Consider the following 21,299-nt stretch of genomic DNA (forward strand, 5'->3'; position numbering starts at 1 on the left):
GATTCCAATATAATTCGGGCTACAAAAGTATATTGCATGGTTTTCAAAAATGGACTGGACTTGATGGTCAGACCAAAAAAATCAAGAATTAACCAGTCACTTCTATGGTTCTATTTTACCCCAAAACCGCTATTTGGCCAAAAACCATTGATTTGGTCAACGAACTACAGACTCGAGTAGTCAAACTTTCAAGTTGTCGAACTGTTCAACCTGGGAATGGTTTTTGGCATTTATTTTTTGTTTTTGGGTTTTTTGTTAGAGTGGGTTGTCCGTTTAAACTGGACTATCAGACAAGTTAACCCAAAAACTAGTTCCCTATCTGGGCCGGTTTTAAAAACCCTGGTATATTCAATAGTATAAACAACTTTAAACTAAAAATGATCAATATTAGATATCAAAGGTGGTAGTTGTATTGGTCTCGTACAAGTTAAAAAGTTAAATTTATAATGTATTTGCTTAAAAATTAGATTGAAAATAACTTTAATGTAACTTAAACCAAAAACAATCTAATAAAAATGCAATATTTAAACCAACTTCCCTTAATACAATATAAATTTTAAGTATTATGAGCACATATATTTGAATTGAAGTTAATTGAATATTATCTAATCAGATATGAGTGCATTTATATTCAATCTCATTATAAATGGACCTCAATTTTGAATAACCCTAAATGTGATTGAATTCAAATTTGAGCAATCAAATATCGTTTGCAGGTTATAGCCTAAGTGCTCTTCAACAAGTTAGCTAAAATTTATTATCAAACCAAATAAAGGTGTGACCAACAACGAACAAAAGTGGTTGGTTTGACTATATTTGAATGAAACAATGATGTGACTAGTGTTAGATAGGGTATGCCCTTAATTCCAATTAGATTAATGTATATAAACATTTATATATGAATAATATGAATATATTATTGTTCTATGTTTAAATTATTATGTTTGTATGAATTACTCCTTAAACTAGACACTTCTAAGACTTATTTTAATTTATATTGTTTTCAACCATTAAATAGGCTTGGAGAATTTGCCCTGACAAGGCTGACATTGATGTGTTGTCAAATTGGTGAAGCAACTTGTCCCAACTGCTATGGTTAGACCACAAACACAATGAGTGGGTGTGCTTCAAAGAAACATTGAACCTAGACAAAATCCTAGTTATGCCCTGAACGTTAGAGATAGATGTGCAAAATTGAAAATTTGCACTTAACCCCATACTTGACCATGACATTGCACTATGTTTTAGACTAAGTTGCTTTTAATATGTCAATTAGTGTGAGCAATTAAGGGTCAAATATTTGGGCATATTGGAGCAATTTAGAAAATTACTTAAGTGGTTGATTATAGTAATAGAATCAGCCATTTTGTCATATAAAGTGAATATCATGATTTACACTCTCTCTGATGGAAACCTACAACGTTAGCAATGGATTTCAGTTGCATTTAAACTCAGATTTTCCAAATGTATTTATACATATATTATGTTATTTTCTGAAAAATGTTTGCAAAAAGTTTTAATCCCAAAATTCATTTGAATAGAGAGTGTGATACTATATTTTGTAATAAAAAAAGACAACTTCAATTAAAATTTCTCTCTTAGTCAAAGACAAAGTAGCCTCTTCCAACCAACAAGCTTAGATTTTCCTATCTCCTTTAAATGAAAAGAAAAGAACTCAAATTTCCTTCTTACAACCAAATTTATCAACCACTTTGAAACCCCTTAGCGTTGGGGATTTTGAGGGTATGAAGGATGATTTTCTTTAACCTTTTTGAAATGTTTAAACTAATCAAAACTCTAGACTTGTATAAGCAAGTGTGTTGTCTTGATACATCACTACACTTATAAATGATAACTATGCAATTGGAAATATTGACCTTCAAGAATAAAAGGCTATCATATGCAAAAGGAGAGGGGGGGGGGGGGGGGGAGGGGAGGGGAGCACCAACCCCCTCTATTTTAACATGGATCTAGTCAATTGCCTTCATTGGATAGCCTTTTTTATTGTTGTAAAACTTGCATTGCCAAAATGAAAACATATGAAGATATTAGGTTCCCTTGTTAGATTCCTTTCAACAAATAAACAGTGCCCCTCTTAATTCCATTGATCAATACTAAAAAATCTACAAAAGAGATACATTGGTCTATCAAACTATTCCACCAAGAAGCAAAACCTATTTTTTGTAAGAAAGAAAAGATGAATTTCCAATCCAACCAATTATATGCTTTATTGATATATAACTTAATATCCACCCAACATTTCTTCTTAAACCACAACTAATAAAAAGCTTCATGGGCCGCCAAAATTTTATTTGAAATAAGTTTGCTTTCCAAGAAAGCACTTTACAACTAATCATTGAAATATGGCCCTTTGTAAATATTGCCTATCAGGTTTTGTTTATAGGGACTTAGCCAAGCATTTCATGCATATTTCGCCTACCATGCTGCTTATTAGACGAAGAGAAATGAATCATCAAACAACCAAGGTGAATTAGATCACAACAATCAATTACAAACTACTACAATTCACTATTCTCTCATCTTGCTTCTTATAATTGCTCAAAATATCATTGGAATCTCAAACCACAACCTTGAGCCCATAATAGTTGTTGCAATGTCAAATAATTGTTGCTAATTTCTTTTCTTGTGCCTAACAAGATCAACATAGATGGACAACCTATACCTTGTTTGAGAGTAAGAGTGAATAATTATTATATCAATAATATTACATTTTCAAATATAACTATAATGTATATCAAGTCACTAAAAACCCATAGAAAACCAAATGACAAATTGATAGGCTCCATTATAGAGTAATTAGGAAAACCCATATTGAATAGCTTCAAATAGACCCTATTAGATTGGATCTTTATTTCTAAGGGGAATACTACTTGTAGGGAATGGGACCACACATGATCCCTAAGAGTATGAACTACTTGGGCTTACCCCATACAGTGATAATTCTAAACAAATGTCTTCATAATGCATGGTAGCTATAATCCCTTGGAGTCATTGTGCCTTGAGTTGGTTGAACATTAGTATGGTTAGGATTGGAATTCTTACTTGGCTTGGACCATCCCTCTCTTGTCTTCTTGTATCAGCAATAAATGATCTCATTTTGGGGGTGCAGATAGGAACAATGCTAACATAGGCCTTACTTTTGATACATCATCTTCCATAGTCACCTCCACCATTCCCGGATCCATATCATCATATATCTTGGGCCTTTTGGTGAGATTAGCCCATTCAATAAAGATGTTATCTTGGGCCTTCCGGTATGAATTTGGCTCTTAGTCCTTAACATTCTTTTGCTCTTTACCAAATCTCACTTTTTGCACTTATATCACCATTCTTAGGGGTCAAGCATCCTAAGCCTACATCTGTTGAAACTCTTTTCGTGGTCTGAATTAATTCTTGGATGAATAACTTTAAAGACATCACTATTTGCAAAATATCATTGTTAAAGCATTTATTACTCGTGTGACATTAGAATTTCTCCTTGTTAATTGCCAATTAATTTATTGGTTGGACATGGGACCACTCGCGCAATCTTCTATTCCCATTACTAGCCAAGTTGTCTATACAATCTCTCACCATGCACGTCCAAGTCATTCACTAACACCTTAACTCCTTTCTTGTAATGTAGACATGACAATTCCTCAACAATAGAGAAGGCGGAAAGTTTTTCATACCAAAACTCTATCCAATGTTATAATAAATTCTGACGGTATAATTTGCTTCTTGGATTCATCCCTTGTTGGACACCTAACTTAACTTGAACGTAGAGAAAACATATCTATTGCATATTATGTTTTGTCTTCTAGACTTTAGTAACCACCTACTAGCATCCTGAATCTTTTGGCAATTGGTAACACATGCAATTCGACCTAGATATATTGCAATGTCATAGTAAAACTTCCTTTAGATTTCTTTGTTAACTTTATGTGTTTTGATAAAATAAATTCATTAAGAGTACTAATGGTGTGATAAATTTGTAACTAATCTAATAAGTCTCAAAGGCTTTAGAGCTATTTGAGCTATTTGAACTTCACATTTTTAGAACCATCACCATCAAGCATGAAAATGCTATAATAAGTTTCAAAGGCCTTAGAGTTGCTTAAGAGGTTTTATACTACAACAAATCAATAACGAGGAAGCACATATCAACCCTTTGTTTAAGAATCATATCTTTAATTTTTTTTCTATGTAATTAATTGATTGAAATACAATTTTTATAATGCTCAATAAAACCAAACTCGGCTAACTCAACCTTAGAGACCAACAATTATAATAGGTTTAATTTCTAGGCTTTTCTAAACCTAAACAAGTTTTAGATTCTTGAAAAAACAATATTGAAAGCTATAGGAAGAATTCCCAAACCATTGGATAAATGTTTTCGAGCTTTCTAAGTGTTCAACTATCATTAATTGGTCAACCAAAGTCATATAGTTAAATAATCTTAATTACAGAGACAAATTGCCTAGGGTCTATAGTTTAATCGACTAACAAAGTAGTATAGACAACTACTTCTTACAGTTGAGGCTTGAAATGCTAGATTGTGTGATATAGTCGACTACACTAAAATGTATAGTTAACTCGAGCTCGACTCATTTAATAATCGAGCCCCTGAATTGGGTTTGAGTTCGGTTGAAACCAAGCCGAACCAAGCTCGAATAGCTTATAAAAATATCGGCTCGTTGCCACCGCTACCTATGATAGTTAAGGCATAAAATGCTAGACTATATGATATAGTTTACTAGCCTAAAATGCATAAGACTGCTCATTACAACCAAGGCATAAAAATGCCCAAGCTGAATAGAGTAGTAAAATATCAAAAATAGTATAGTTGACTAACTTTGATGGACTAAAGGAGAAAAAGATTCTTGCTCCCTTCGTCTAGTAGATGACTACTGTGATATTGTAGTTGACAACTTTGAGGAAGCTTGATTGTTTCAAGGCTTAAACAGCTATTACTATCTTTATCAAGTATTCTATCATATTGGAGACATTTTGAATCAATAATGTATTTAGTAAGAAACCCTAAAGTATTAGAAAATGATTAGTTGCTCTATAAACCTATATAAATAGAGTCTAACTTGATTAAAAAGCAACAAATAAAATAAGAAAGAAAAAGAAAAAAAACTAGTGAAAACAACTTAAGCTTTTAAAAAACTAGTGAAAAAAAAACTAGTGAAAACAACTTAATGTATAGTCTTTAGTTGCTTTTAAGAGCAAGTTAGCAGGGCTCATATAATCTCATCCATTTATTGAGAATCTCTTTCCTAAATTGAGCATTTTGAACCTATACTCTTGCAACTAAATATGTTGAGATGTAATCTTTTATATTTGCATATTAAGAAGCTTTGTATCATGTTATGTTGTGCTCTCTTTATAATATTTCTTAGTGCAGGAGGTGTTATAATTTAAGCACCGTTGAAGGTTTGATTGGGACTTTAAAAGCTAACTTAAGGCTTTGTAGAGACCTTGAAGTTCTACCATCTTAGGTTTGATAGGAACCCATGCAGTTTTGTTGAGTTTGGGTATCATTTAGAAGCCTATCCATGGTTGGTTGAACCTTGAAAACCCAATGGTTGTAAGGCTTTGTTGGCACTCGATAAGTCCATTTGGTTTGGTTAGTGGAAATCCTCAAAAAGTGTCTGAGGTAAAAGACATAGGGATTTTTGTCGAACCTCAAAAATCTTGTGTGCCCCTTTTTATGCATTTCTTGTTTTTGTTTTCTTTACTTTTTAAGTTTTTGTAGTTGCTTTGTTACTAACATTCACTAGTTTTTAGCTAGCTATATAGACTTGAGTATCTATTGTAGTTATTGCATTTTACTTTATTTATTTTATTTTTAAATTATAAGATATAAATTTCATGGTGCAGGAGCTATTAACTCTACAAATGCATTAACACTTACATTTAATAGTTTAAGCGCTCTATTGTCTACTAACTTGGACTAACTGCTAATTGTTAACATTTAATTACTATGCATTTATATTTTTTGAAGTTGTTTACATTTATTTCTTCACTTATTATTCAACCACATGATTTACTTTCATCAGTTAAGTTGTTCTTGACATTCCTATAAAGTTCCTTTTATTTTGTTTATCATTCAACAACTTGAATCTCACATTTTTTTTTTATTTTCTAGTGGTTTATCCATTTCACAACTACCATTTGTAGTTAGTCCTTAACCTTTAGCTATAAAACTCAGCATGCACATTTTATGCATCTACCATTTACATTTTAGTTAATTTACTTTCAAATACCATTACATTTTAACAATTATTTGAATTCATTATTAACTCTTTATTTAATTGTTCATTCCAATAACTTATTCAGTAACTTCTATACTTAATTGTCCTATTTACTATCAACTGTTATATACTTTTCTAGTAGTTACTTGTGTTTATTGTTCTATTTTGTTTAACTCCTAATTAACCATTTTAGATATTGTATATTTGTTTGAAGTTGTAGTTTATCTTTTAGCAGCAAGTCGATCATGTTGATCAATCATTTGATTAATTGCTGAATATTCTAACTAAGCCTCTATTATGCTCATTTTATCTTGAATTTCAAGAAGGCTTAGTTTCAAACTTGGGGGAAGGTTTTAAGTTATACCCAATTCAGCAAGGAGAATGTGAAACTCAGTGAAATTTGATTATTAACCTTGACAATTAAAGAGCTGATTTATATATGAATTAGGAGTGAAGGCTAGACTATGATGAAATTCATATTCTCCTTTCCTCGGATCTGATACATATCTTAAATGGTAATTTACAAGAATAAGAGTTAAGCACTTACAAAAGTTCCCCGACTACTCAATGCATTTCTATCTTAAAAAGTTCACCAGGTAAATGGTGAGAACAGAAGGGGGGAATGTTAAGTTTATGGCTGATGTCTTTGCTTGAGGACAAGCAAAAGCTTAAGTGTGGGGGTATTTGATGAACTTACAATTTATCTATATTTTATGAGGTTTTTGCATGAAATTTTATAATGGTTTAATTAAATTTTTGCCGTATTTTAGCTTGATTGCAAGAAAGATTTCAGGGGGAGCCAAATCAACAAAAAGAAGGCAAAAGCAAGAAAAGAAAACCCAAAAATTTATCAAGTTCAGCCCGGCCCAGCCATGAGAGCAAGAGAATTTCATTCGGCCCAAGAAGAGCAAGTGAAACTCTTTGGAAAATCCAAGGGAAGAAGCCTAGCTATGAGGAGAATTCGGCCCAGCAAAGAAGGCCCATTTTTAGCCCAAATAACAGCCTAGAGTGTAGCCCACATGAGCTCAAAAGCAAGCTAAGTTGTAGCCCAAATAGCAGCCCAAAGGGAGCTAGGGGCGGCAACTCCTAGATGTTTCTTGAAGAGAAGGAGGGAGCACTCTAGAAGGTTCATGAGGGGTGTAATACACCCCATTCTAGAGGCTTCAAGAAGGGGCAAGAGCCCCCTTGAAAAACTATATAAGGAGGCCTCTAGGAGGGGAGAAAGTTGTTCAATTGCTTGAGAGGAAAGCTCTCCCACTCTTAGAGGTTCGGCCACCTTGAGAGAAGAGAAGAGAAGAAGGCTAGGCGCAAGGAAGAAGAAGAAGAAGGGCTGAAGGAAGTTCAAGACAAGCAAGCTAGAAGAAGAAGGTGAGTTCGAATTGAGAGTTTGTGATTCAAAGATCTTCTGTAATAAATCATTTGTAGTTTCATTCTCTTTTGATTTGAATTCAGTTTCTTAGTTATATGTTCTTTCTTCTTTCTCCTTGTTTCCATTCTTCCTTGATGTATTTCAGCTTGTAAAATTTCAGTTCAGCAATCTAATTCTTTTTGATTCATTCAAATGGTCATGCATTGTATTTGAAGTTTCTTGAATAAGGGTGTGATTGTAGATTAATTCGGCCAACTAACCTTCAAAACTCAGATCTGAATTCTCAGATCTGAGATTGCAAGATCTGAATTGCTTGAAAGAGAATTCAGATCTGCAATTTTCAGATTGGGCGAATTAATCTACAGCTTGGAATTCCTAGAGTGCTTGAGAGAGACTCTAGGAATTCAGATCTACTATTCAAGAACTGAATTGAGTGCAAGGTTAGAGATAACTTGCACAATTCAGTTGGTGATCAATTCAGATTTGAATTGATGCCTTAGAAGTGTTTGAAGAAATGCATGCATGGGGATTAGATTCTTGCTAGAGATAGAAGAACCGTCACTCATGCATAGGATGAACATGCGCTTGAGAGAGGCTGTTCATGACCTTGGGGTTTCACCAAACCAAGGCTCAATCATGATTCATTCGAATGATCCAAATTGATAGATTGCTGAATTCTGAGATTGACATTTACTGCTTACTCTTCTAACCTGAATTGAAGGCAATTGGACCAATGATTTAGATAGATTTTAATTTAGGATTTCTTAGCTTTCATTAGAGTTTTGATTTATTTGTTGATCAGATAAGAAATGTTCAATTTAGTATTGGTAATTGTTTCCTAAATCCTCGTGGGAACGATACTTCACTCACTACTTTATTACTTGAACGGCTAGTGCACTTGCTAGTGTCACAATGAGCCACACATCAAGTTTTTGGCGCCGTTGCCGGGGATTTAGAGAAGCAATATTAGGAAACATTGAGCATTCTTAATCTGATCTCATTCAGCATTGCATTCATAGTTGGGTTAATTTGCTAACTTTTTCATTTCAGCTTGGACTGCAACTGCTGTACTCATGTAGTTATGTTTCTTCTTTCTTAAGTAGATTACTCTCTTTTTCTGGTTTCAGTTTCATTTTAATAAAGGCATATTTGATTTCTATTCAATCTTGGTGTTGTTCCTTTCAAAAAGAATAAAGAAAAAAAAAATTCACATAAACATGAGTGTTGCAGATCTGAGTTGCATTCGACACTCAGATCAGTAGATTTCAGATCTGCAGCCCTCAGCCGAAAAGAGTTGCTTGTGTTTCAGATTTTATTATTCTTTTCTTTCGTTACAAAAACAAAAAAAAAAAAAAATAAATAAATGAAAGAAAAAAGGGGGAGATCTTTTGAACAACCAGAGGAGCAATTGAGAATTCGGATCAGAACTCAGATCTGAGTTCAGATCTGAATTCTGCTATTGCAGATCTGCAACAGTTCAGATCTGAGTTCCTCTGAACTCAGACCTGAACTGATGAAATTTTGAGGGGAATTGGGTGTCATCACCACCCCAATTCACCCTAGGGCACTTCTGCTATTCCCCAAAAACAATTTGGTAGCAATAACTGAAGGTAAGGCAATTGAGAATTCAGATCCAAACTCAGACTTGAGTTCAGATCTGAATTCTGCTGTTACAGATCTGCTCAGTTCAGATCTGAATTCCTCTGAACTCAGATCTGAACCGATGCAAGTTTGAGGTGAATTGGGTGCCATCACTACCCCAATCCACCCTAGGATACATCCAACCTGCCTCAAGGGTGAATGGATAGCAAGGAATGAGAGAAATTCAAATCTGAAATTCAGTTGATATGATGTGAGGACTGAACTGATACAGAGCATACTATGAATTCTGGGTGGACTGAATTCTTGGCTTTACCCACTTGTAACCGAGCTACATTAGCTAAGGAGGTGTATGTTTGGATTGAATAATTGTTATGCCTCAGATATTTAAGAAAAATTAGCACTTTCCAAGTATTTCTTTTAGCATTCAGATCTGTAGCAGGGCTGCTATAGTGCAACAGTTAGCAGACCTGATTTCAGATTTCTACAAAAGTTGTATGGGCCGAATAGCTTGCAATACCAAACATTGCAGACCCAATTTTCAGGTCTTAGCAAGTGTTTGATATGCATCAGCTATACAGGTTTGAGCTTCAATTGTAGAGCTTTTAACCCAAGCCTAACTCAGGACTGGTTTTAGTTTATTTCAGATCCTTTTAAATTTTTTTTTTAGATCAGATCTGATTTCAGCCCTAAAGCATCACAGAATTGATTCCAACCTAATGGATGTATATTGTAGTGTATACCAATGAGTGTGTATGAGATATCCAGCTCAGATCTGAATTATTATTTATTAATTTCTCTAGACTAACAATACCAAAGACTTGTAGATCTGAACTCAGATCTAAATTGGGTCTGAATTCAGATGTTGCAATCGATGGATGTAGATAAAGGAACCTTGAATAAGATGATTGGTTTAAATCTGCTTTTAGTATAATCGGCTTCATTTATTCATGATAGGATGTAGGTTTTGTATTCCAATACTTCACTTTACATTTTCAGTGTGATAGGATTAGTTATTTATTTTCTTTTGTGAATATTGGCATTTTTATTGCTTTGACTTTAACAGTTTATGACAAGCAGACCTGAACTGGAAGAGATCCTTTACGACCCAGAGATTGAACGGACTCTCCGTGTCCGTTTGAGAGCTGCTAAGCAAGTCAGACAAGAAGCACAAGAAATGGCTGAACAAAGAACTATGATGGATTATGCCAAGCCTACCCTCACCGGGACTGTCTCCAGCATTATCAGGCCAACTATTGCTGCCAATAACTTCGAAATTAAACCGGCCATAATCCAAATGATACAAAATACGGTTCAGTTTTGTGGTATGGCCCATGAGGATCCGAATGCCCATATTGCTAACTTCTTGGAAATCTGTGACACCTTCAAACACAATGGGGTAAGTGATGATGCCATCCGGCTGAGGTTATTCCCATTTTCTTTGAAGGATAAAGCCAAAGCTTGGTTGAACTCATTACCGGCAGGATCTATAGCCACATGGGACGAAATGGCCAGCCGTTTTCTCTCTAAATATTTTCCCCCTTCTAAAACTGCTAAAATGAGGAATGACATCACTACTTTTTTCCAGCAAGAGGGGGAATCTTTATATGAGTCATGGGAACGATACAAGGAGCTGTTAAGGAGAGTTCCTCACCATGGCCTCCCCATTTGGCTGCAAGTGCAGACTTTCTATAATGGTCTTACTGACTCAAATAAGACCATATTAGATGCTGCAGCCGGAGGATCCATAAATAATAAAACTCCTGAGGTTGCCCATGCACTTATTGAGGAAATGGCAGCCAACAATTATCAATGGCATTCGGAAAGGACTCAAACTAGAAAGCAGCAAGGCTTGCATAATGTTGACACTTATACAGCACTAGCTGCACAAATAGGAGCACTCAGTAAAAAAATAGATGAAATGCAGATAGCTGCCATGCATGTGCAGCCTCTTAATTGTGAATTGTGTGGGGGAGGCCACATCAGTACAGACTGCCAAGTTGGCAATCAGTTCAGACCATCTACTGAACAAGTTGACTATGTCAGCAATTCGTCAAGACAGCAGGGTTACCAGAGTCACCATACTTTTCATCCAGGATGGAGGGGACATTCAAACCAGTCCTGGCCAAATCAGCATATTTCCAAGCCGTTCCACCAGACTTATCATCAGCCTGAACCGAAATCCAATTTGGAGGAACTGATGACAAAATTTATAGCAGGTGCAGAAACTAGGTTCCAGAACCAGGAAGCCTCAATCAAAAACCTGGAAAACCAAGTGGGGCAATTGGCACAATTAATCTCTTCCAGACTGCCGGGAACTCTTCCAAGCAACACTGAAGTGAATCCACGAGAGCAGGTGCAAGCTATTACCTTAAGAAGTGGAAAAGAGTTGCCTGAGGTAGAAAAGAAGAATTGGGCTGAACCCAAGGCAGAAACAAGCCTTGGAACCAGACAACAGAAGACGGAACAACCAGAAGCACAACAAGGGATGCACCAACAACCACAAGTTCCATTCCCTAACAGGCTGAAGCAACAAAAATTGGAGAAGGAATTTGGTAAGTTTCTTGAAATATTTAAAAGTTTACATATTAATATTCCTTTTGCTGATGCTTTAGCCCAGATGCCACACTATGCAAGGTTTTTGAAGGAATTATTGGCAAACAAAAGGAAACTGGGAGATGTGGCTACAGTTGCATTAAATGAGGAATGTTCTGCTATCCTTCTGAACAAGCTGCCTCAGAAACTCAAAGATCCAGGGAGTTTCACTATTCCTTGTACCATTGGCAGTTTAAAAATCGAAAAAGCTTTATGTGACCTGGGAGCTAGCATCAATTTAATGCCATATTCTATCTTCAAGAAATTGGGGTTGAATGAACCCCAACCCACTAGAGTGGCATTACAATTGGCTGATAGATCCATTAGACATCCTAGGGGGATCATAGAAGATGTGTTAGTTAAAGTTGACAAATTCATTTTTCCAGTTGATTTCATTGTGTTAGACATGCAAGAAGATGTGGAGGTCCCGCTTATCCTAGGGAGACCTTTCCTGGCTACCGGGAAAGCAATGATTGATGTCCAACAAGGACAACTCAGCCTTAGGATACAAGATGAGGAGATAATTTTTAAAATGTCTGATGCTATGAAACATGCACCCTCTAGTGATGATTCTTGTTTTATGATTGATGCCATTGAATTGACAATTGATGAATGCTTCCAGGTAAGTAGAATAACTGATCCTCTTGAACTCTGCCTCCAGCAGGGAGAACTTGAAGAAACAAAAAATGAAAAAATAAACCTCATGATAGCATACCTGAATGATAAGCCTCAATTCAAGGGAAAGGGGTTTCTTAAATTAGAGAACTTAGGCAAATTGCCCGGACCATCAGGTAAGCCATCACCCCAAGAACCCCCCACCCTTGAACTGAAGCAATTACCATCCCATTTAGAGTATGCTTTCCTTGAGGAACCATCAGATCTCCCCGTGATAATTTCCGCAGCACTGAATCCCTTACAAAGAGAAAAACTATTAAGAGTGCTGCGGGAACACAAAAATGCTATAGCTTGGAAGGTAGAAGATATCAAAGGCATTAATCCATCAATCTGCACTCACAGAATTTTGATGGAAGAGGACAGCAAGCCTTCCGTTCAGCCCCAAAGGCGCCTGAATCCCAACATGAAAGAAGTGGTAAAGGCTGAAATAATTAAGTTGTTAGATGCTGGGATCATTTATCCTATTTCTGATAGTTCTTGGGTAAGCCCTGTGCAAGTTGTGCCCAAAAAAGGGGGTACGACTGTTGTTCCAAATGAGAAAAATGAACTCATCCCTACTAGAACCATTACCGGATGGCGTGTGTGTATTGACTATAGAAAATTAAATGAAGCCACCCGGAAGGACCATTTCCCTCTCCCATTTATGGATCAAATGTTGGAGAGGCTAGCCGGGCATGAGTATTATTGTTTCTTGGATGGATATTCAGGGTATAACCAGATACCAATTGCACCAGAAGATCAAGAAAAGACCACTTTTACTTGCCCATATGGAACCTTTGCATACCGAAGGATGCCCTTTGGGTTATGCAATGCCCCAGCAACCTTTCAGCGATGTATGATGTCTATATTTTCTGATATGGTTGAAAAATTTATTGAGATCTTCATGGATGATTTTTCAGTTTTTGGCTCTTCATTTGATGCATGTTTGAATAATCTGGAACAGGTGCTTACTAGATGTAAAGAAACACATCTTGTGTTGAATTGGGAGAAATGTCATTTTATGGTGCAAGAAGGCATAGTGCTTGGACACAAGATCTCTCAAAGAGGTATAGAAGTCGACAAGGCCAAGGTGGAGGCAATTGAAAAATTACCAACCCCAACATCTATTCGTTCTTTGAGAAGTTTCTTAGGACATGTCGGATTCTATAGAAGGTTTATTAAAGATTTCTCAAAAATTTCCAAGCCATTATCTACCTTGCTTCAGAAAGAAGTGCCTTTTGAATTTTCAACTGAATGTCTTCATGCTTTCAACATCTTGAAAGACAAATTGATCCATGCACCTATCATGATAGCACCAGATTGGACCCTCCCATTTGAATTGATGTGTGATGCGAGTGATTTTGCTATAGGAGCTGTTTTAGGACAAAGAATGAACAAACATTTTCAGCCAATTTACTATGCTAGCAGAACCTTGACTGGACCCCAACTCAATTACACCACCACAGAAAAGGAGCTGTTAGCAGTAATATTTGCACTTGATAAGTTTCGTTCATATCTGATATTATCCAAGGTTGTTGTCCACACAGATCACTCGGCATTAAGGCACTTGCTTACCAAGCAAAACTCAAAACCAAGACTGATCAGGTGGATCCTTTTATTGCAAGAGTTTGACATTGAGATTAGAGACCTGAAGGGTGCTGCAAACCTGGCTGCTGACCATCTCTCCCGGTTGGACACGGTAAGCTCAAAAGAGGAGATAACCAGCAACATTCGAGAAGAATTTCCGGATGAGCAGTTGTACTCAATACAGAAATACTCATATCCTTGGTATGCTGATTTTGCTAATTATCTAGCTGCACAAGTCCTTCCTCCTAACCTTTCATATCAACAGAAAAAGAAATTCTTTTCTGATGTAAAATACTATCTGTGGGAGGAACCCTTTTTGTATAAATTGTGTGCAGATCAGATCATAAGGAGATGTGTCCCCGAGGAGGAGATGGAGTCGGTACTCCAATTTTGCCATGATAAAGAAGCAGGAGGTCATTTTGGAGCTAGTCGCACGGCAGCCAAGGTTTTGCAATCAGGTTTTTATTGGCCCACACTCTTCAAAGATGCCCATCGGTATGTGTCCACATGTGACAAATGCCAAAGATCGGGAAACATTTCCCGACGGAATGAAATGCCCCTTTCCAATATTTTAATCTGTGAAATCTTTGATGTTTGGGGTATAGATTTCATGGGACCTTTCCCGAATTCTTTTGGGAATAAGTACATCCTTGTTGCAGTTGACTATGTATCCAAATGGGTAGAAGCCATGGCTTTACCCACAAATGACTCAAGAAGGGTAGTACACTTCCTAAAGAAGCTATTCTCCCGATTTGGCACTCCGCGAGCTATAATTAGTGATAGGGGAACTCACTTCTGCAATAGCCAATTTGAGAGGTTAATGCAGAAATATGGAATTACACATAAATTAGCTACCCCTTATCACCCTCAAACCAGTGGCCAAGTGAAGTTGGCTAACAGGGAACTCAAAAGAATTCTGGAAAAGACCGTAGCATCCACCAGAAAAGATTGGTCCATCAAATTAGATGATGCATTATGGGCATACAGAACTGCATTTAAGACACCTATTGGCATGTCCCCCTACAGATTGGTCTTTGGTAAAGCATGCCATTTACCAGTTGAATTGGAACACAAGGCCTATTGGGCTCTTAAATTCTTAAATTTTGACATTCAGGCCACAGGGGCTAAAAGGCGGTTGCAATTGAATGAATTGGATGAATTCAGACTTACCACCTATGAGAATGCCAAAGTTTATAAAGAAAGAATAAAAAACTGGCATGATAAGAACTTGCTGAGACGGGACTTTTATGTGGGCCAACAGGTATTGTTATATAATTCCCGTCTCCGCTTGTTTCCAGGTAAGCTGAGATCCAGGTGGTCTGGACCCTTTACCATTTCACAGGTTTTTCCCCATGGGGCTATAGAACTCACCCACCCAGTTCAGGGCACGTTTAAAGTAAATGGTCAGCGCCTGAAACCATATTTAATGGGTAGTACTGTACCCCCTCCATCCACTGTTTATCTAGATAACCAATAATCTCTTATGCTTGCTCATGAACAAGTTAAGGAATCTTTTTGTCATTTATCTTTTTAGAATATTAGTTAGTAAAATAAAGATCTTTTTCTCAAAATTCCAATTCTTTAAGGACTCAGTTCATCATTTTCTTTTCTTCAGTTTGCTCTAGCAAGTGTGACTCCCTAACACTACGAACATTGAGGACAATGTTCATCTCAAGTGTGGGGGAGTGAGCCCGAGGCTAGGGTATGGGGGTTGAAACCATGCACCTCATGCACCCCAACACACATATGCAAGCAATGACATCACAAAAAAAAAAAAAAAAGACTGGAACCCCTCAAGTTCATTACTATTTATTTGATGATTTTTTTTAAGAAGGAATTCAATGAGTTGAGGGAGACTGATGTACTTGTTAAGTTTTTATTCTTGTAAATGACCCAATTTGATTTATGCAGGAGAAAAGGGGAGCTGAATATGCCTTTCAGCATGACTAGCCCTAACTTCCTTCATGTGTATGGAAGCCCTTGATTTCATTGTTAATGGTCAAGAGAGCTAGTGCACATCTGAAGTGCTAATTCTTGAGGTTCAATAATTGCAAAGAAGGACAAAAGCCCAAATTGACTCCGCTATTCTGAGCTGAATAGTAAAACTAGCAGCTTAGAACATGAGTCCTATTTACCAACCTCAAACAAGTGACCAGTGTGAGATGGAGCATAAGATGCACTCACACCAAAAAAAAAAAAAAAAAGAAAAAAAAAAAAAAAAAAAGAGAGAAAAGTGTGAGATGGAGCATAAAATGCACTCACACCGAAAAGAAAAAAAAGAAAAAAAAAAAAAAAAAGGTGAGATGGAGCATAAAATGCACTCACCCTTAGAAATAAGTAATTGTGGTGACAATCGAGGTTCAAAGGGGCACTCTAAAATTGAACTCTCATTGAGATTTAGTTACAGATGTGAAACTCAGTGAAATTTGATTATTAACCTTGACAATTAAAGAGCTGATTTATATATGAATTAGGAGTGAAGGCTAGACTATGATGAAATTCATATTCTCCTTTCCTCGGATCTGATACATATCTTAAATGGTAATTTACAAGAATAAGAGTTAAGCACTTACAAAAGTTCCCCGACTACTCAATGCATTTCTATCTTAAAAAGTTCACCAGGTAAATGGTGAGAACAGAAGGGGGGAATGTTAAGTTTATGGCTGATGTCTTTGCTTGAGGACAAGCAAAAGCTTAAGTGTGGGGGTATTTGATGAACTTACAATTTATCTATATTTTATGAGGTTTTTGCATGAAATTTTATAATGGTTTAATTAAATTTTTGCCGTATTTTAGCTTGATTGCAAGAAAGATTTCAGGGGGAGCCAAATCAACAAAAAGAAGGCAAAAGCAAGAAAAGAAAACCCAAAAATTTATCAAGTTCAGCCCGGCCCAGCCATGAGAGCAAGAGAATTTCATTCGGCCCAAGAAGAGCAAGTGAAACTCTTTGGAAAATCCAAGGGAAGAAGCCTAGCTATGAGGAGAATTCGGCCCAGCAAAGAAGGCCCATTTTTAGCCCAAATAACAGCCTAGAGTGTAGCCCACATGAGCTCAAAAGCAAGCTAAGTTGTAGCCCAAATAGCAGCCCAAAGGGAGCTAGGGGCGGCAACTCCTAGATGTTTCTTGAAGAGAAGGAGGGAGCACTCTAGAAGGTTCATGAGGGGTGTAATACACCCCATTCTAGAGGCTTCAAGAAGGGGCAAGAGCCCCCTTGAAAAACTATATAAGGAGGCCTCTAGGAGGGGAGAAAGTTGTTCAATTGCTTGAGAGGAAAGCTCTCCCACTCTTAGAGGTTCGGCCACCTTGAGAGAAGAGAAGAGAAGAAGGCTAGGCGCAAGGAAGAAGAAGAAGAAGGGCTGAAGGAAGTTCAAGACAAGCAAGCTAGAAGAAGAAGGTGAGTTCGAATTGAGAGTTTGTGATTCAAAGATCTTCTGTAATAAATCATTTGTAGTTTCATTCTCTTTTGATTTGAATTCAGTTTCTTAGTTATATGTTCTTTCTTCTTTCTCCTTGTTTCCATTCTTCCTTGATGTATTTCAGCTTGTAAAATTTCAGTTCAGCAATCTAATTCTTTTTGATTCATTCAAATGGTCATGCATTGTATTTGAAGTTTCTTGAATAAGGGTGTGATTGTAGATTAATTCGGCCAACTAACCTTCAAAACTCAGATCTGAATTCTCAGATCTGAGATTGCAAGATCTGAATTGCTTGAAAGAGAATTCAGATCTGCAATTTTCAGATTGGGCGAATTAATCTACAGCTTGGAATTCCTAGAGTGCTTGAGAGAGACTCTAGGAATTCAGATCTACTATTCAAGAACTGAATTGAGTGCAAGGTTAGAGATAACTTGCACAATTCAGTTGGTGATCAATTCAGATTTGAATTGATGCCTTAGAAGTGTTTGAAGAAATGCATGCATGGGGATTAGATTCTTGCTAGAGATAGAAGAACCGTCACTCATGCATAGGATGAACATGCGCTTGAGAGAGGCTGTTCATGACCTTGGGGTTTCACCAAACCAAGGCTCAATCATGATTCACTCGAATGATCCAAATTGATAGATTGCTGAATTCTGAGATTGACATTTACTGCTTACTCTTCTAACCTGAATTGAAGGCAATTGGACCAATGATTTAGATAGATTTTAATTTAGGATTTCTTAGCTTTCATTAGAGTTTTGATTTATTTGTTGATCAGATAAGAAATGTTCAATTTAGTATTGGTAATTGTTTCCTAAATCCTCGTGGGAACGATACTTCACTCACTACTTTATTACTTGAACGGCTAGTGCACTTGCTAGTGTCACAATGAGCCACACATCAAGTTTTTGGCGCCGTTGCCGGGGATTTAGAGAAGCAATATTAGGAAACATTGAGCATTCTTAATCTGATCTCATTCAGCATTGCATTCATAGTTGGGTTAATTTGCTAACTTTTTCATTTCAGCTTGGACTGCAACTGCTGTACTCATGTAGTTATGTTTCTTCTTTCTTAAGTAGATTACTCTCTTTTTCTGGTTTCAGTTTCATTTTAATAAAGGCATATTTGATTTCTATTCAATCTTGGTGTTGTTCCTTTCAAAAAGAATAAAGAAAAAAAAAATTCACATAAACATGAGTGTTGCAGATCTGAGTTGCATTCGACACTCAGATCAGTAGATTTCAGATCTGCAGCCCTCAGCCGAAAAGAGTTGCTTGTGTTTCAGATTTTATTATTCTTTTCTTTCGTTACAAAAACAAAAAAAAAAAAAAATAAATAAATGAAAGAAAAAAGGGGGAGATCTTTTGAACAACCAGAGGAGCAATTGAGAATTCGGATCAGAACTCAGATCTGAGTTCAGATCTGAATTCTGCTATTGCAGATCTGCAACAGTTCAGATCTGAGTTCCTCTGAACTCAGACCTGAACTGATGAAATTTTGAGGGGAATTGGGTGTCATCACCACCCCAATTCACCCTAGGGCACTTCTGCTATTCCCCAAAAACAATTTGGTAGCAATAACTGAAGGTAAGGCAATTGAGAATTCAGATCCAAACTCAGACTTGAGTTCAGATCTGAATTCTGCTGTTACAGATCTGCTCAGTTCAGATCTGAATTCCTCTGAACTCAGATCTGAACCGATGCAAGTTTGAGGTGAATTGGGTGCCATCACTACCCCAATCCACCCTAGGATACATCCAACCTGCCTCAAGGGTGAATGGATAGCAAGGAATGAGAGAAATTCAAATCTGAAATTCAGTTGATATGATGTGAGGACTGAACTGATACAGAGCATACTATGAATTCTGGGTGGACTGAATTCTTGGCTTTACCCACTTGTAACCGAGAGAGGTGACGTGAGACAAAGAGGGAGAGACAGATTGACAATCACAATAGAAGTATTGGATTTTGTATATAGAAAAAAAATCTTGTTTTTTAAATTTTGAATTTTGCAAATAGTTGATCTCAACTGCAAATTACATTTGGGTCAAATATATTAGGGATTTGATCGCCTGGGTTAGTAGTTCTTTGACAAATTCAATGTTTTTTTTTTTTTTAAGTTCAATTCAAAATCAAACTCTAAGTCATGACCAATTCTCGGGTCAAAGAGTCCAACCTTCTTGTTCAATCTGATTTTCAAAATAGTGGTTGGCACTATATTAGGAAGTTAAAGTGTGATTGACATTGTATTAACTAGTTAAAGTGTGATTAGCATTGTATCAACCAATAATGTAAGGGTTTGACTAGTACCTTTAAACTAGTTGGGTTATGGATAAATTCCTATATAAGCAAACTTTAGGGAATACATGTAGGCAAAGTGGTTGACCACTATAAATCTTTGCATCTTGCGTGTTTTCTCTTCTTTATTTCACTACTCTTATTTGGTTATATCCATTGCATAAACGGTCACTAACTATTTAAATTAAATAGTGAATTTATTCATTACATAAGTGCTCATTAAAGTAACTTTTGTTGCTTGGGTTTGAAATTTTCATTTTGGAAATTATTGTAACCCAATCATTCACGTATACAATTATTAAATTGTTTAAACCATCACTTCAACAACTTACATCATGATTTAATTTATTACAAATACATAAGTGAGATTTGGAGTGTAGGGACACAGGTTGGGGTCATCAACATAACCTACAAGAGAGATAAATTGGTAAGAGGCGCTTACTAGGCGAATCCCCTTAGATAACCATAGTTTGTAATCTTACTTTAACTTGGGTTTGGCCTATAAAAAAGGTATAAAATCCTAGGCCCAATTCACCCCTCTTAGGTCATTAATCTGGGCAACAAGATCACAGCTCATCAAATACCTCTAATAGATAATAAGTTGATTTGCAAAAGACCATGATTCTCTATCAATAAACTAGTGTAAAAAGGTTCTATGCATCAAAGAAAATGAGGAAATGGTCATCCACCATCTTACTGACTACGATCACCCACTTTCGTCCCTTGCCTGATACAACATGCTCTATAGTCCCATTTGTTTAACATTTTTCTCTATTTCACATTTGTAGATAAAAGAAATGTTACAAGTCATGTTTATCTTCTTTGGATCCTCCTCTTCTTCTACCCTTTCTTCTCCATTGTCACTAATGGTAAGTAGCATTTTTGTCCCTCCAACAATGACCTAAATCTAAAATTATCCATGACAAAAAACTAAATGAACTTTTACCACCTTGTAAATCCTCATTAGTTACTTGGACCAATAAGAAAACCCTAGGCCATGAATCCTAACAACATAACTGTGGGAGGCAATTGCACTAAAGACTAAAAAGTGTCACACACTCTCATCTCCTCATTGCTCTAACTCAATGTCTCTTACAACCTCCTTTGCAATTCGCCATACTTTATTGGATCCCATACTCAAGGTTGTTATAAAGTGAACTTTTGTAGATGAAGAATTAGAGAGGGAATAAATAGAAAAAGGTAATACTAGTCATGGATTCTACATCCCTGAAATGGAATCACACAATAACTCTCTTGTACATGTGCCACTAAACATGCAATTATTTATATTGGTGTCGTGATATAAGACAATGTAACTGAACTTGTTATCTCATTGTCTCTTTGAGCCCGATGTTTCTAATCATCCGATTATTTGACAAGATTAATGGTGGAGATTACTTGATATGATTAGAAGCAGAGATGGAGACTTACTTAAAATATAGGGCTAGGAATATTGTCCAATTGCCATGTCTACATTGTGAAGGTAAATTAGCATTATATCCAATTTACATAAGATAGA

At 36.4% G+C, this 21,299-nt stretch overlaps 1 non-coding gene across 1 annotated transcript; it reads right to left on the reverse strand.

Moving 5' to 3' along the window:
- Positions 1–10,783: 10,783 nt before the first annotated feature.
- LOC148843712 (small nucleolar RNA R71) lies at positions 10,784–10,890 on the reverse strand. Its single transcript, XR_016103920.1, has one exon. It is a non-coding gene; the product is annotated as a small nucleolar RNA R71 (small nucleolar RNA).
- Positions 10,891–21,299: the final 10,409 nt, after the last annotated feature.

This window comes from Nelumbo lutea, chromosome 8 (genome assembly GCF_056320005.1).
Source record: "Nelumbo lutea isolate HS-2025 chromosome 8, American lotus-T2T, whole genome shotgun sequence".
Classification (NCBI taxonomy): domain Eukaryota; kingdom Viridiplantae; phylum Streptophyta; class Magnoliopsida; order Proteales; family Nelumbonaceae; genus Nelumbo; species Nelumbo lutea.